Here is a 16,366-nt window from a genome sequence, read left to right as displayed (position 1 = left end):
AAGACCCAGGGAGAAGTTGCAGACCCAGTGCAGAGGCAGTCTTCTGACAGAATTCCTTCTTGCTGGGAGGAGGCATTGGAGTCAGTCTTTGGTCTAATAAGACCTTCAGCTGATTGGATGAGGCCCACCCACATTATGCAAGGGAATCTACTTTACTCTGATGTTAAGTCCACAAATTTAAATGTTAATCTCATCCCCAAAACACCTTTATAGAAACATCCAGAATAATGTTTGGCCAAATACCTGGGCACAGAGGCTCAGCCAAGTTAACACACAAACCAAACCATCACAGTGCCAAACTCACCTCTTTAGTATGTGTGTGACTCGCTCAGTTGTGTCCAACTCTTTGCGACCCCATGGACTGTATGTATCCTGCCAGGCTCTTCTGTCCATGGAATTCTCCAGGCAAGAATGCTGGAGTGGCCTGCCATTCCCTTCTCCAGGAGATCTTCCTGACCCAGGGATTGAACCCAGGTCTCCTGTGATGTAGGCAGATTCTTTACAGCTGAATTACCAGGGAAACCCTGTTCCAGTTTATGGAAGATCACTGCCCACAGGTCCCAAAGAAGAGCAAGTCAGTGCCTTTGAACAGAACTTACAAATGTGTCCATGAGGTTTCATGTACCTGACACCATAGGAATCTAATGTAAAAAGAATTCACAGAATGTCAGAACAGGAAGTTACCTCAAGTGCAGTCTAATTAAATCCATTCATATTACTGAAGGGGAAACAGACTAGAGAGCGAAATTGGTTGCTGGCCAGTGGTCTAGGCTGCCTTGTGAACCATGGGGTCTGCCTGGTTCAGAAACAGCAGAATCCTGAGAGACCCAAGAGGATCAGCCCAGCAAACTACCCAGGGCTGGTTTGCATCAGATGCTCTGTGAGACCTGAACCTGGCTCCACTGGGTGGATTCTGACCAAGGAGATCCTGGCCCTGTCCAGTTCAGGCTCTCCTACCCACCTGCACCACCACAGTGGCTTCCTGTTGGCTCCACCCCAGTTCTCAGCTTTCCAGCTTCCATAGCCTGGCCTGTCCCTACGTGAGCATTCTCCTGGGCAAGACTCACGTCAACCGACAGATCCAAAGGCTCGTGGCTCTGCCGGGGTCCTGGATAAAGTGCAAAAGCCTGGCAGTCTGGCCCTGCTTGTGTCTCCCACAGCCCTACCTCCACTGCCTCTTGGCAAGGTCCTATACCGGAGGGTCTGGTCCACCATGAGGCCATCGGCCTCTCCTGCCCTTGGGATCCAGTGCTTCCCCGCACCTCTAGATGTAGTGTCCTTGACGGGTCTGAGAGCCTACCCTGACAGCTCCAGGCCTCGGCTCCCTATAGCTGGGCTGTAGGGGCCAGGAGTGCGATCCTGGAGTCACATCTCTCGGGTTCCTTTCCCAGCCCCTCTACTCACTGCCTGTGTGACCTCAGGCAAGCTCCTAACCTCTCAGAACCTTAGTTTCCTCTTTTTAAAATGGGCATATGGGACTTCCTTGGTGGTCCAGTGGCTAAGACTCTGAGCTCCTAATGCAGGGGGCCCAGGTTTGATCCCTGGTTGGGGAACTAGATCCCATATGCAGCAACGAAGACACAGTGCAGCCAAATAAAAAAATAAAATGGGTACAGTTCTTGGCCTTTCTGGGAGGTCCAGTGGTTAAGACTGTGCTTCCACAGCAAGGGGCATGGGTTCGATCCGTGGTCAGGGAGCTAAGACCTTGCAAGCCACCCAGCATGGCCAAAAATTTTTGAAAAATAAAATGGGTATGGTTCTTACCTCTCAACGTTATTGGACAGGCCACTTAGCCCAATGTCTGCTTGGCTAACGGTCAGCTCTAGATTATCAAATTAATATTGTTTCCAGAATTCTCTTCCCCACTAGTGTGTAAACTTCTTGACGAGAGGTTTGCTTTTCAGCTCAATCATGCCAACACCTGATACCAGTCAACTCTACTCCCTCCTACCCCTGTCTGATAATGGGGTAACAGGCCCTGTTGTTAGTTAGTTGTTTTTTTTTTTTTACTTATATTAGAGTGTCATTTTTATTTTTCTAATTTAGTTTTGGCTGCTCTGGGTCTTCATTGCTTTGCGCCGGCTTTCTCCAGTTGCACTGAGCAGGGCCAGTCTTCGTTGCCAGGTGCAGGCTTCTCATTGCTGTGGCCTCTCCTGCTGCAGAGCGCAGGCTCTAGGTTCTCGGGCTTCAGTAGTTGTGACACACAGGCTCAGCAGTCGTGGCTCCGAGGCCCCAGGGCTCGAGCTCAGTAGTGTGGTGTCTGGCCTTAGTGGCTCTTTGGTATGTGGAATCTTCCTGGACCAGGGATCAAACCTATGCCCCCTGCCTTGGCAGGTGGATTCCCATCCACAGTGCCACCAGGGAAGTCCCTGGAGTATAGTTGATTAACAATGGTGTCGTTAGCTTCAGGAGTACAGCAAAAATGATTCAGTTATACATATACATGTATCTATTCCTTTTTTCAAATTCTTTTCCCATTTAGATTGTTACGTAACAGTCTATCGGTTACGTAGAACAGGAACTTACGTTATAAGGCACAGTTCCCTACCTTATACAGTAGGTCCTCCATTGTCCATCCATTTTAAATGTAGCAGTGTGTACATGTCAATCCCAAACTCCCTGTGTCCCACCCCTCACCTGTTGTTAGTTGAAATGAGGCTGTGTAGACCCTCCACGGCAGACTGTTAACAAACCTGCATGGCTTTATGTTTTATTTTTTGGCTGTACTGCAGCATGTGGGATCTTGGTTCCCTGATCAGGGATCAAACCCACACCCGCTGCCGTGGGAGCATGGCATCTTAACCCCTGGACCATGCAGCAATTCCCTGCATGGCTTTAGAATAAATCAGGGGAAACCGGTTTGATTGTCGATCATTTTTAACATGGATCGTAGATGAGTCTTTGCCGTGAAGCGGCTGGGTTGAGCACCCTTCTTCCAGGGGCCATCTTCCGATGCCTTGTTCCCTGACTCCACAAACATTCTTGGAGCGCCTCCTATGGGCCAGAGTTCCGCTGGGCCCTGTGCATACAGAGAACTGACCCTTTGTTTTCAGCAACCTTATTTCTCTGAAAGAGATTATATCCTCACTTCCATTTGTAATTCAGATTCCATCATGAACTCCAGGAACTACTTCAGTCCCTTGGTTGTATTGGAATTTCATCACAAATACAAGCTATGGGATCAGGCTCATTGATCAGGGCCGCAGACTGCAGGGCAGGGGTTTCACCGAAGTACTGTGAGCAGATTCTTTTTTCACTGTTAGCACTTCATCTTTGCATTGATCCCCTCTTGTGCCTATTCTTATTAGAAATCTGCTACAGTGTTGTAAAGCAAAATAAAGTAAAAATAAAAACATAACATGAATTTTTTTAAAAAAGGAATCTGCTGTTAGGGTGGTTTTAGGCTGCAGGTTATTCTTGTTTATATTTTATTTACTTTTGGAGCATGGTGTTCATTAAGATGGCAGTGGTCAGGCCAAGAGAAGATCAACCAGAAAGACCTGTATTCTCTCCCCAAAGGGGAAAGGCTGTCCTGGTTGGGGTGGAAGGGGGCGTTTCCTATTCTTTCAGTTCTGACACCGTTGTTTCTTTTTCCTCTAGTGATGTTAAAAAAAAAAAAACAAAAACAGGTGATGACAAGGAGAATCCCCAAATAGTCCAAATGGTCGGCTGTTTCCCAGTGAGACCAGCTGCCCAACCATGAGCATTTGTTAGAATGTAGAAGTGAGCTTTCCAAAAGGCAGCCCAGTAACACTTATTTTGCTGAGCATGTTTGGTCTTCTCGAGATTGTATTTTTTACATTTGCCATGTTTCACAAATATATTTCAGAGTTTCTATGAAAAGTACTATAGATAGTGCCTGATGGATAATACTTTATACTTGAGAAGCACTAGACCTTTTTTAAAATTTTTTTGGCCGCACTCCGTGACTTGTAGGATTTTAGTTACCTGACCAGGGATTGAACCCAGGCCCTCAGCAGTAAAGTGCAGACTCTTAACCGCTAGCCTGCCAGGGAATTCCCTAAACAGTATTTTTTGTTTTTTTGAGGGGAGTCAAAGTTACTAAGACATAATTTACATACAGTAAAATTCACCCTTTTTAAGGGTACAGTTCAATGAGTTTTGAAAACTGTAACCGCCACTGCAATCAACATGTAAAATACTTCCACCACCCCGGAAAGTCCCCTCGTGGGCCTTTTCTTAAGATTTGCTTTTTCATTTTAATTTTGGCTGTGCTGGGTCTTCACTGCTGTGCGGGGGCTTTGTCTGATTGTGGCGCCTGGGCCTCTGATTGTTGTGGCGCACCAGCTCTAGGCACAGGGCCTCAGTAGTTGTGGCGCGTGGGCTTAGCTGCCCTGAAGCATGTGGGGTCTTCCCCGAGCAGGGATCGCATGCATGTCCCCTGCATTGGCAGGTGGAAGCCCCCCTCAGGAGTTTTTACAGTCAGTCCCCTTCCCTCACTCCTAGCCCTGGTAACTACTGTCCCCTCAGTTTACCTTTTCCAGAATGTTGTATAAATGAAATAACTCAGTTCATAGCCTTGTGTGACTCGCTTCTTCCGCTTAGCATAATGTATTTCAGATTCCTCTATATTATTGACATGTCAGTAGTTTTTTCCTTTTTATCCCTGACTTAAGGCTACATCCCAGTTTTTAAAATCTAGAATAGCTTATTTCTTGCTTTAGTGATTATGAATAGAGAACAGCATTCATTCCTTCAGATACATCATCTTGTTTGAACCTCAGGACACTCTGAGAGTTGCATATTGTTACACCAGTGTCTGAGAAAAAGGACACACCAAGGGTTACACCACATGAGGTCACGTGGCAACAGTTGGAATTTTAGTCTTCTACCTCCCAACTAGAAAGGATTTTTGTTTTTTACCAAGATACAATTCACATTCCATAGAATTACAACTAGAAAGGTTTTAATTGAACTTCACGTAAATTAAGAAGTATTACAAAATCAAACCCACACTGAAACATCTCCATGAATATTTCATTTCTCACTCTGTGTTATCTCTTGATCCAATGGGGCTCTTTTAAACCATGGGTAACCCCAAAATGAATAAAGTGTACTAGTGCAAAATAAACTAAAATTGATATAACAAATAATGGAAGCAATCTAACATCAGGCAATAGATTGGGTATGTCCATGATGGTGTATGTATGTAATGGACGAGCATGCAGCCATTGAAATGGATATTGAAGAAGACAGTAAAAGGACCTTGATCATGATACACAGCTAAAAAAAATCAGGTTACAAAACAGTAAGACCAAGGTGAACCTACTCTTGTAAAGTTTACATAGAAATAAATTAGTAAGCTGATAAAGTGAACATAAAGGAAAATATTGTCAGTGGTGATTTCTGGGCCATGGAATAACAGGTCTTGAATTTTTTCTTTTGGGGTATCTGTAATATCTAAATTTTTCAATGTAAGCATCAATTTGTGATGTTTAGTCACCAAGTCATGTCTGACTGTGAGTCCACAGACTGTAGCCCACCAGGCTCCTCTGCCCATGGGATTTCCCAGGCAAGAATACGGGAGTGGGTTGTCATTTGCTTCTCCAGGGGATCTTCCTGACCCAGGGATTGAACCTGCATCTCCTGAGTTGGCAGGCAGATTCTTTACCATTGAGCCACTGGGGAAGCCCAGTTAGTGTGATCTATTTGTAGAGATAATACATGAAAGGTGCACAGTGACAAATTCAAAGAGAACTCCTTCCCTACCCCCTAGATTGCTAAAAAGAACATCTTTTTTTTTTTTTTTTTAAGTTTTTTCAACCAAAACAACTACACTTCCTCCACCCCACCTACCTGAATTATTTCTAGACACCTCGCCTCTGATGAGGTCGGGTGACGCCCTGGGGCTGATCTGGGCCCTTAACCTGGGCCTTGTCTTCAGTCCTCCGGCAGGTGATCCCACTTCTCCCCCATAGCCCCTCTGGGACCAGCTTCTCCCTACTGCTTTTCATTTCTGCTCCCCTGGGTCAGACCCTGAACCCTGACGGGAGACTCAGAGAAGCTTTAGTCAGATCACTACTTTCATAGAGAAAAGAAAGCCATAGAGAGAGGAAGAGGGGGGTGGGGGTGGCAGCGGAGGAAGGAGGGAGAGGAAAACTTCAGTCCTTCCCGCCCCAGACCTTCCATAACCTCCTTCAGCACTTCCTGCAAGTGTGGTGGAATGAGTCTGAGCTTTGGCATCAGACGTGGGTTCAAATAGCCATCTGTGTTCACAGACGCATTCACTCAGTGAGAGTATTTTGACTCTCTGGCTGTGCACCCGCTCCTGGGTGAAGCTGTGTGCAACCTTGAGGAGGTTTGCTTCACCTCTCCTCTCTGGTTCATCGGTAAAATGGAGACAGTGTCAACCTCACAGGGTAATTGTGAGGGTCTTTTTATAATTAATATTCTATCTTTATTTTTGGCTCTGCTCACGTGGGCTTTTCTCTAGTTTCAGTGAGCAGGGAAATAATGACTCTGGGACTCCAGTAAATATTGCTGTGCTGACCAGAGAAATCTCAGGCTCGCCAGGTCCAGGAGGCATAGACGAGGGTCAGGAAGGGGAAGGTGGCCACAGACAGCAGCATGTTCTTGTGGTTCTTCTGCCGAACCAGTTTCAGCTCCTCATAGCTGGAGGCTTTGTTCATCAGGCTGCTTTTCTCCTTCTCCAGAGACCTCCTGGCCTCTGAGCTCAGCTCCGCCCCACAGAGCCTGGAGTTCACAGCCTCCAGGTCTCTCCAACATTGTGGCAGCTTCTTTCTAGCCCATGAATCTCTAGAGCGATGCCCCAGTTGTCTCGCTTCATTGTAGTCATGTTACTTGTCAGGTTCTTGGAGCCATTATTTCCCCGCTCTGGTTGCAGTGTGCAGGCTTCTCATTGCGGTGACTTCTCCTGTTGTGGGGCATAGCCTCCTGGGCATGCAGACTTCAGTAGCTGCAGCGTGTGGGCTCAGTGGTTGCAACTCCCAGGCTCTAGCACAGGCTCAATAGTTGTGGCATCCCGGCTCTTTTGTTCCACGGCATGTGGGATCTTCCTGGATCCAGGATCAAACCCGTGTCTCCTGCATTGGTGCATTGGCGGTTTCTTTACCACCGAGCTACCAGGGAAGCCCAGTTTTGAGAACTGAATGAGGTGGTCTCCATGGGGCACGCAGCCTGCACCATCACCCCCTCACTTAGTACTGAGAAAAGGGGAAACCAAAACAAAACACGTTCAGTGGCACTAGGTGGCTGCTGCACCCCTGATAGTCTCACCCCAGGACTAAATGAGTGGCCAGACTAGTGGTTCTCAAAGTGTAGTCCCAGGACCCACAGTGTGAGCATCCCCTGGGAACTTTGGAGAAATACAAGTTCTTGGGCCCTGCTCTAGACCTACGGGTCAGGAACTCTAGGGCTGTGACCCAGTGCTCTGTGTGGTATCCAGCCCTCGGAGGTTAACTATGATGCACGCCTGCCTTTGAAGACCACTGAGCTATACCACCCCCTGCATTTAAGAGACCACCAACTATGTCATTAATAAACACAGGGTATGACCAGCTCAGGGGAGACCTCCCTCTAAGATCATACCATCTAACAGAGACACCTCTAGATTGGGCTGTGGAGCCTTGAAAGCACTCCAAAATTTAGGGACATCCCCTAAAACACCTAGGCTTCCCTTTAGGAGCATCTTGTGACTCAGCCTTGAGTTTAGTAAAGAGTTTTCATCCATTCTCTTGAGTTAAGAGATTTCTAATTTTCATCCTGCTGAATGAAACAGAGAAGCTGTGAGACTTTATGGGTGCTTTGGTCTGGGTGGCAGACAGAAGGGGAAACAGACTCTCCCTTCATATCCTGGGACTTTGAGTTCAATCAGCAGTTCTCTGAGCTGCTCATTAAATTCTTGGCAGCCCCAACTTCAAATATTCCGTCCCTTTGTCCCTTTGGGGACCCTTATACTTGTTAGATCTTTCCCATGGGTTTTTGATTTGGAAGTGACGGTCCCTGTAACTGTGCAAAGGGCATGGTGCTGGGGTGGTAGGGGCCGTGTTGAATTAGGACACCTGCCACTCACCTTCGAGGAACTTGAAATTAAGAAACGCACAGGAAATTGTAAATCCATGTGGACAGGCAGTGGAGTGGAGGAGGACACTGGGTCAGAGCGCCCTGGGAGGAGAGGTGGCCAGGAGCTCCAGACTGGTCAGGAGTCAGGGCGTGGTCACTTTGTCCTGACAGGCCCGAAGAGAGGGATCTCAGGGCCACACTTCCAAGTCACGTGGCCTGTGCGTTGTGAGAGATGAAAAAGCTGCCTCTGGCCTCTTTGGAGAGCCCCGTTTACCTACTGTTGACTAAATAAAAGCTTAGAGAGGCTTATGGAATAAGGCTGCTTTCACATCAAAGGGCTCTTACAAAACAGCTTGGTGATGAGTTAAGTACAAATGAATCAGAAACAGATGGACTCAATTTCCTCGAAAATACCCCTGGGCTTCAACAAGAAGAGGGAAAGTGCTCAGCCAAAGGCGTTGTGGGTTTTTGCTGATCCTAAAATATGCTTAGTGATTTGGCCTGGAACAGAGCCGAGATGTAGGGACTGTCAGACTCCAAGTCATTCCAGGGTCCAGCTGGCATCTGGCCAACACATCAGCTGATCCCCAGCAGCCCCTCCCCACTCTCCTCGATGGCCCAGGAGGAGACCTCATTGGCTTGGTCCTGCTCTGGCTTTGCAAGCCTGGACAGAAAAGCCAGTGAGACCTTCCTTTTCCCTGGCTCTAAAATGCAAGAGTTAATTTAGATGATCTCTTAAGCCTTTTTCAGCATGGGTGTTCCATGAGCAATAATAACAGTAATAACTGCCAACATTTACTGAATGATTCCTTATGCCAGGCACTGCTGCGTTAAAAGCTTTATATACATTGGCTTGTTTTACTTCTTTCAGCAGCCCTGGGCTAGCACTATAACTATCTCTGTTGTACAGATGAGGAAACCGAGACTCAAGAGAGTTAAATAGCTGGCCCAAAGGCCCACAGCTGGTACACGGCAGAGTCTGGATTCTAACCGAGTGATAAGGTATCTTGGTAATAGCTAGCCTGTCAAGTTCTGGATTTCCATTCTCATGGCAACTTTCTCGTCCTTGAGTTGGTATTGAGTAGTCTCCTGACTGCCCAGCTAGAGACTGTCCATTCTCTAAGAAGTCTTTAGAACTTTGGCCAAAGTAGACCGAAAACACAACTTGCCCTTGCTACCCTCCTCTCCCCCAGACCCTTAAGTGCCTGTGTTAGATGCTGGGGACACCCAGCCTTGCTTTCCGGGTGGTGGACAGCGACTTTGAGGCAGCGTGACAGATGTCCACTAGAGGAAGTGTGCAGAACACGCCCTAGGGGCCCTGATGGAGCCTTCTGACCAACCGGGTGAAGCCCAGCAGGAGTGAGGAAGGCTGGCGAGGGGTGATTGAGGACCCAGCAGTGGGTAACGGCGGGAGCTCCCTTGGCAGGGAGGTGGGAAAAACTTGTGGTGCTTGTGGAAAAACTGGAGGTCATTTAAGATGAGGAAGGCCCTGGAGTATGTGTTGGGGAACCAGAACCGCAGGAGAGAAGGCCGGGAAGATAATCAGGGACCAGATCCTACCAGGTGAGCCTTAGAACTTGGTCTTAAAGGGAGTCACAGACAGGGGTTAAGCAGGAGAGGGGCAGGAGCATCAGTGCCCGCCTGCCCCCGGCATGGTCCCCCTCCAGGCTGTCTCCCCGCCCCAGTGGGAGTGGAGGCTTTAAGGGCAAGGGCGTGTCCAGCACAGCTCACAGCAAGCACTCAATCAGTGTTCACCTAACATCCACCACCCGCAAGAAGAGCCAGGTCCCCTGACTTGGGTCAGCGAAAGCAGTCTAGAAATCAAGGACCTGGGCAGTGGTTCCTAACCATGGCAGCACTGTAGAATCGCCTGGGGAATGAAAACCCCCAGCCCTTGAGTCAGGATCTCTGTACAGAGGGGCTTGGTGTCAATGTTTTCCAGAGCTGCTCAGATCACTATAGTGTCCGGCCAGAGCTGGGCTCACTGACAGCCTTCAGTGTGCATCAGAACCTCCCTGGGTGCTCACCTTGCCCAAGCTCAGACAGACCTGTGCAATCATCATGGGCCCAAGCGGGCAGGGGTCAGGGCATCTGTGATCTTCTCAGGATCCCTGGGTGATTCCAATGGATGTATAATGTTGCGATCCCTTGATCCTCTGACTTGGGTATGTTTGCCTCAGCTTCTAAAGTAGGTCTGAGTCCTGGTGGGTCAAAGCTGATCAGCAGTTGATCAGAAGGGTGACCCAGATATAGCTTGAAACCCTTCTCATGAAGCAGTGAGTGAGTGACGACTCTGCCACTCCCAGGGGCACAGAGAATAGAAATAAGGGCAGTTTCAGAGAACAGCCTCCTACAGCACCCACAAAACTGTCAGTGCACCTTCTTAGCTGGGCGGCGCCAAGGGGCTCTGTTCCTGGGCTCCCAGCTCCTGGCCCCACCCTCACCCTCCAGGGCTCTTCTGAGTCCCTCTGTCATGAACACCAAATAAGAATGATGAACGGGGAAGACATGTTCTGATCATTTAACTGCTCAACTTAGTGGTGTGGTCAGAAGATAAAGGGACTTAAGTGCCAGCCTGAGGGGTTCTGATGGTACACAATGAGAAATCGTTCATTTTTCATGCAACAAATATTTACCGAGGGCCTGTTTCATACCAAGCATTGTGCGAGGACATCATCGTGAGTAAAACCAACCTCACAGGCTTACTCTCCCCCGAGGAGACAGGCAGTTGACAGGTGAAGAAGTACAAGATTAGCTTGTACTATGGATTAGAATGGGAGTAGTTTTCATGCGAAGCTAGGGAATAGTGTTGGGGGGTGTTTCTCGTGATGATCAGGGAAAGTCTCTCCGAGGTGACGCGGAACCTAATCCTGCAGGATGCTAGGGAGCCTGACATGTAATGAATGGAAGGGAGAAGGAGCAGGCATGTGCAAAGGCCCTGAGGCACCCTTGGTGTGCTTGAGAAACAAGTGGTTGCAGAAGGAGAGCCCATGGGAATGTGGTGAGGGTGGAGGGAAGCAGGGCCCAGGCACACAGGGCTGTGATAAAGAATCCAGTTCTTCAGCAGGAGAGTCACTTGCCTTTTATCTCCCCGGTGAGAGAGTGCATCGCAGTTTGAGTGGTGGGAAGTGAGAAGAACGTGGCATATCATTGGCAGCTCGAGGATGTGGGCTTCTACTTTGAACTCACATGTGACCTGGGGCAAGTTGCTGCCCCCCCTCGGGTCCCCCAGTTTTCCTCTGTTGGAGGACTGGCTGTGTGTGGTCCGTGTCTAGCTATGTCGAGTGAGGTGTCCTAGGAGCCTCCAGCTATTCATACAGAAACCAAAGATAAAGAAGTGTCCACGCCCCGAGTGGCCATGACACGGAAAACCCTTCGGAAGCTATGTCACCGACTTTTGCTCATAATTGAGTGAAGTAGTCGCTCTTCTTGACTCAGCTGTTGGGCTGTTGTCCCCAGGGCAGGCAACCCATACGTAAATACTGATTTATGGAGGCTGAACTGGCCTTATGTCTTGTAATCCCAGAAGAGTACAGAGTGGCTGGGGGGCGGGGGTGGGAGGGAGGGCTGGAGGCCATGTGGTTGTGGGGCTGGGGGCGGCGGGGACAGTGGCTGGGGTGAGGCCGGGCGCTGGCCGCTGGGAAGGTGTCATATTTTATGAATGATTTCCTGACAGGTAGAGCGGCTGACTCAGCTGGCAGCCTCCCATGGGTTGGTGTGTGGGGCCTGCTTTTCCGGAGTCGAATGCTAATCTGCCAGGGGCAGCTGGCTCGGGGGAAGGAAGGGCCCCCTGCTCGGTGGGCTGGGGCGGGCAGCTGTGCATCTTTGGCGGTTGTTCTCCTCCCAGAGCTTTTCTTAGCTTGTCCGGGGTGGGCCATGGGGGGTGAGCAGGACCCCCTCCGTCTCTCCTCCTTCTCCTCCTCGTGTCTTCCTTTACCGCCTCCCCCCTCCTCCCCTCCACACTCCTCCTCAGAGGCCTGCTGTCAGCAGCTTTCAGCTCCGCTGCCGCCTAGCGCCCTTCAGCAGACATGAGCCCGCATGGGAGGGGGTGAAGGCTGCTCCCCAGGAGCCCCTCCCTGCAGCAGGGCCCCCCCCCCCAAAGTCAGGAGACTCTTGAGGGATGGGGGAAGTGGGGGCTGAGCTCTCAGCAAACCAGGGTGCAGAAGCGAGGTGGGATCCTCTGTCCGCTCCAGCCCCTGGGAGCACTCTCTTTCAGGAGACATCCATCTCTCTCTGCATCCCCCCCGGGTCAGAGAAGCCATCCGGAGAGAAGCCCTGTGCTTGAGGCCAGCGGGGGGAGGACGTTCAGGCCTGTCAGAAAGGCCGGGCAGAGAACGTGTGCTTCTGAGTTTGGGTGTATTTGCCATCACAGGGGGGCCAGCCAGGGGGCGGGGAGGCGCGGTCCATCGCATAGACACCGTGTTCCACTGAGTTCTCACCACAACATTAAGCAGCAGTTAGCCCTCTTTTTTTTTTTTAAGATCACACGGCATGTGGGATGCTACTACCCCCAACCAGGGATCGAACCTACACTTCCTACATTGGAAGCACAGAGTCTTAACCACTGAACCAACAGGAAAGTTCCTTTTTCCTTTAAGAAGTAGTTATTTTCCCCATTTTACAGATGAGGAAATCAACTCAGAGAAGGAAATGCATTCGCCCAAAGTCACACAGCAATTAAGTGGGGGAGTGAGGCTTCAAACCAGTCTGCGGAGGTCCAGAGCCATTCCTCACATGTCACTTCCTGCCTCTTGGAGAGAAAGCCCGTGAAGAAGGTGGATTGGGAGGAAGGGCCCCTCTTGCTGGGGAGAAGTAGGGGGTGGGGGAGTCAGGGACTTGCGTCTGAGTTGCCGGGTGATCCTGGGTGGCCTGTGTCCTTTCTCTGCTCCTCTGTCACCCTATCTGGACCAGGGAAAATTTAAACTAGATGCTTCTGAGATCCCTGCTCCTTGTCAGCATCTTCCTCCTCAAACCACCTCGCCAAGGCCCAGAGTTTTGGAAGAGTCTGGATGCTGGCTGGCCTGAGAGTCCTGGCCAGCTATGGCCATCAGGGGCATCTCCCTGTGGGCCTCCTACTCTCCTTGTGAGTCTTGCTCAGCTCAGGGAAGGAGAGGTGCTGCTTGGCCTAGAAGGGTCCCGTGACCTTGGCCTGCCCAGGTCTCAGAGAACTAGGCCCAGGACCCCCGTTCTGCCTCCATCCTCAGGGTTCAGAAGGATGCCCAGTGAGAGAAGGATGCCCAGGGCTCTAGGACACCCACACCCACACCCAGGGTTCTAGGACACACACACATCCTGCTTCCTCCCTCTCAGGTGTTGATTAGGTTATTGGGGGCCTCCAGTAATTATCAACATTTGGCAATTTGCAGGCTACTGACGCAGGCGGTGGGGGCGGAGGAGAGGAGGCAGCCTCTGGAGAGCAGAGGAAATCTAGTGACTGTGAAGCCCCTGGGTCACGGTCTCCTCCTCGCAGGCTCGTCTGCAGGCCGAGTCAGCCTTGCCCCCTGGTCCTGGTCTTTGTGTCACACCTGGGAAGAGACCCCACGCTGTTAGGCCGGGATGAGCAGAGTAGCAAGGGTGGCTAGTGATGCTGACAACAAGACAGGACCAGTTGGCAGGTTTAAACACACTGCTGCCCGGAAGCCCCGCCGCTATTACCTTGGGGGAGCATCTCTGGAGCAACGTGCCAGCTTCCTCCTTCCAGACCACCCTTACTGCCCGGGGGCCCGTGGGCAAGTCTCTCACCTCTTTGTGCCTCGTTTTCCTCATCTCTGATCTGGGAGCCATGGCTATTCTGGAACTGTGGGAGGAATTCATACGACAAGCCTGCGTTCTTGGGGCGCACGGTGAGCCCGTCGGTGGCAGCCGTCACTGCTGGGGTGGCTGTCATTGTGGCGGGTGTGACACCTCGCCCAGCACCCCTCTTGCTGCTCCCGAGTGGAGACAGCCATCTCCCTCATCCCCTCCACCTCACCGCACAGTGTCTCGACGGGGCTTCCGTCCGATCACCTGAACTGTACTTGCTTCTTTCCATGTCTGGCTCCTAGACAGCACAGGCCTGGAATTCAAGGGCCCTGCACCCACAGCCGACACGCATTCTTGGTGGGTGGACACTCCGACCATCTCAGCAGGGGGAGGACAGGAGGCAGGGCACCTCCCCCGGGACCTCTCTGCGCTGCCCTTTCTCTGCTGGGGTTCCTCTAGGTGTGGCGGCCACTACAGAAACCCTGTCGCACCACCGGGAGAAGCCAAAGGTTGCCCAGACGACAGCCTTGGCCTCGGAAAGGAGCCCAGCTACAGCTCATGCACTTCCTCTTCCTTTCACACCTGCCACATCCTGAACCGAGGTTTCTGTTCCTCTACCAGAGCTGATAAACCCACCCCCATCACACTTCCCCCAGCGGAGCTTTCTAGAAGGCCCCAAACCTCGGAGGTGCCCAGTATGGATTACTGGATACCTGCTCTCACGGGGTGGGGTTTTCTTCCCCAGGCACCAGCAAGGTAGAGGGGGGCTCCTAGACAGCCCCCTGCCTAAGCAAAGAGCCCTCCAATCACCGAAGACATCCTGAAGCGCGGCTCTGCTGGCTTCTGCCCTTGACTTGTGAACTAGTACTGGGTTTACTGGGATGCAGATTAGCGGTGAAGCCGGATGCGGTGCTGGCTTTGGAGCTCTTTGGGGACCCGCAATGCTCTCAGCCCCGCCAAGCCCCCACATCGTGATGACAGCTCTAATCAGCAGCAAGCAGTGAGGGCCAGGAGGGCCCCCTGGGCACAGATGCAGCCGCTGCGCGGCTGACTGCCTGTGGGCTGCAACTTGGACCAGGGCAGCCTCGGCGCAGCCTGCTCGCTCTCAGGGCCCCTGCTGTTTTGCAGGCATTGGGCGGCATCCTGGAGATGCAATGCCGAGATCCAACTCAACGAATGCTATGAGTGTCTACTACACACGGGGCACTGGGCCCCCGAGGCGGCCAATGCATCCGTGCCCTGGGAAGCCCCAAGTGGACACGTGACCCGCACCAGGCGACTCAGCTCTGTTTGAACAGAGAGTTCGTACCTCGAGTGGGGGCAGTTAGGAAGGGAGCAGCTGCCTAGCCGCAGGGCCGTGTGCAAGTCACCGGGACCTGCCTCGGTTTCCCCATCTGTCAGGCCATCCTGCACGATCCAGCCCCCGCTTCTCCTGTTGCGTCCCGTCCTGCCGGCCTCCCCATCAGTGCATCTGCAGTGCCAGCCTCCTGCAGCCTCCTGGGCTAACTCTTCCTCCTTAGTCAAGTCTCAGCTTGGGGGTCACCTCGTCCCGGGGGCCTGCCCTGACCACCCTACCTCTGCCTCCTCCCCTCCCCCGCCATTCCTTATGGCACTTGCATCAAGTCTGACAGTCTGTTTACGTGCTGCCGCTTGTCTCTCTCTCCCAAGCCCAGAGCTTGGCACTGAATACATATTTGCTGAATGAATGAATGAATGAATGAATGAATGTGCTAGATCCCATGGGGCCTTGCTCATCACACCACACGCTGCTCCTAGAGGGTGGGAAAAGCTTGAAGGATTTTAATGAAGCAGCAACAACAAGACCACAGTTATGTTGTTAAAAAGCCTTCCTGCTGCCCTGTGAGGGGTGGGGGGCGGCGGGAGACCAGCCTAGAGTCTGTCACTGCCTCTTTTCTGCCTCCTTCTCCTCCAGGCCCCACCTCTTCCAAAATGGATTTTTTTTTTCAACTCACAGCACAGTTCCTCATGAACTATCATTGTAAATAAGCAGCCTGGAGGCCAGGAAAAAGATTCTTTTTTCATTCTTTTCTCCTCCTTGAAAGACTAGCTTCCTGAATGAGCCAGGAGCACCCCTGTGCCCCTCAGTGTGCCAGATGCATTGTGTGACTGAGAAGTGAGCGCTGGGTGTGTCCTGGCATCTGAGTATCGACAAGAGGGTCGATGCTGCAGGAGACACCCTGAGCCCTTGGGGCCGGGCCAGAGGAAGGCCCTTTGGACACCTGGGAACTCAGGAGCAGCTTGTGGGTGGCTGGGCTCCGTGAGGAGCCGTCCTCACTTCCTGTCATCGTGTGGCAGGGTAAGCAGTGGACGCTGTGGTTAGTTCATCTTAGACAAGCCTCTCCTCCTCTGAGCCCAGCATGCCGGCCACGCTGTAGAGGGGTCCCTAGGAGAGGGTGTCAGGTACGAAGGACCCTGGCGTTGAAGTCTTTTTTTAAATATTTTTCTATTTGGCGGCATCAGGTCTTACTTGTGACATGCAGCCTCTTCTAGCTGTGGCGTGCAAACCCATAGCTGTAGCTTGTGGGCTCCAGTTCCCCAGCCAGGGAGCGAACCCAGGCCC

General features: G+C 51.4%; 1 pseudogene; it reads right to left on the bottom strand.

The window, feature by feature from the left end:
- Positions 1 to 6,521: 6,521 nt before the first annotated feature.
- On the bottom strand, positions 6,522 to 6,817 carry LOC138091164 (coiled-coil domain-containing protein 167-like; annotated as a pseudogene).
- Positions 6,818 to 16,366: the final 9,549 nt, after the last annotated feature.

Source organism: Capricornis sumatraensis, chromosome 15 (genome assembly GCF_032405125.1).
Source record: "Capricornis sumatraensis isolate serow.1 chromosome 15, serow.2, whole genome shotgun sequence".
NCBI classification, from domain to species: Eukaryota; Metazoa; Chordata; class Mammalia; order Artiodactyla; family Bovidae; genus Capricornis; species Capricornis sumatraensis.
The sequence above is the reverse complement of the archived record's forward strand: the minus strand, read 5'-3'. Positions and strand labels throughout refer to the sequence as shown.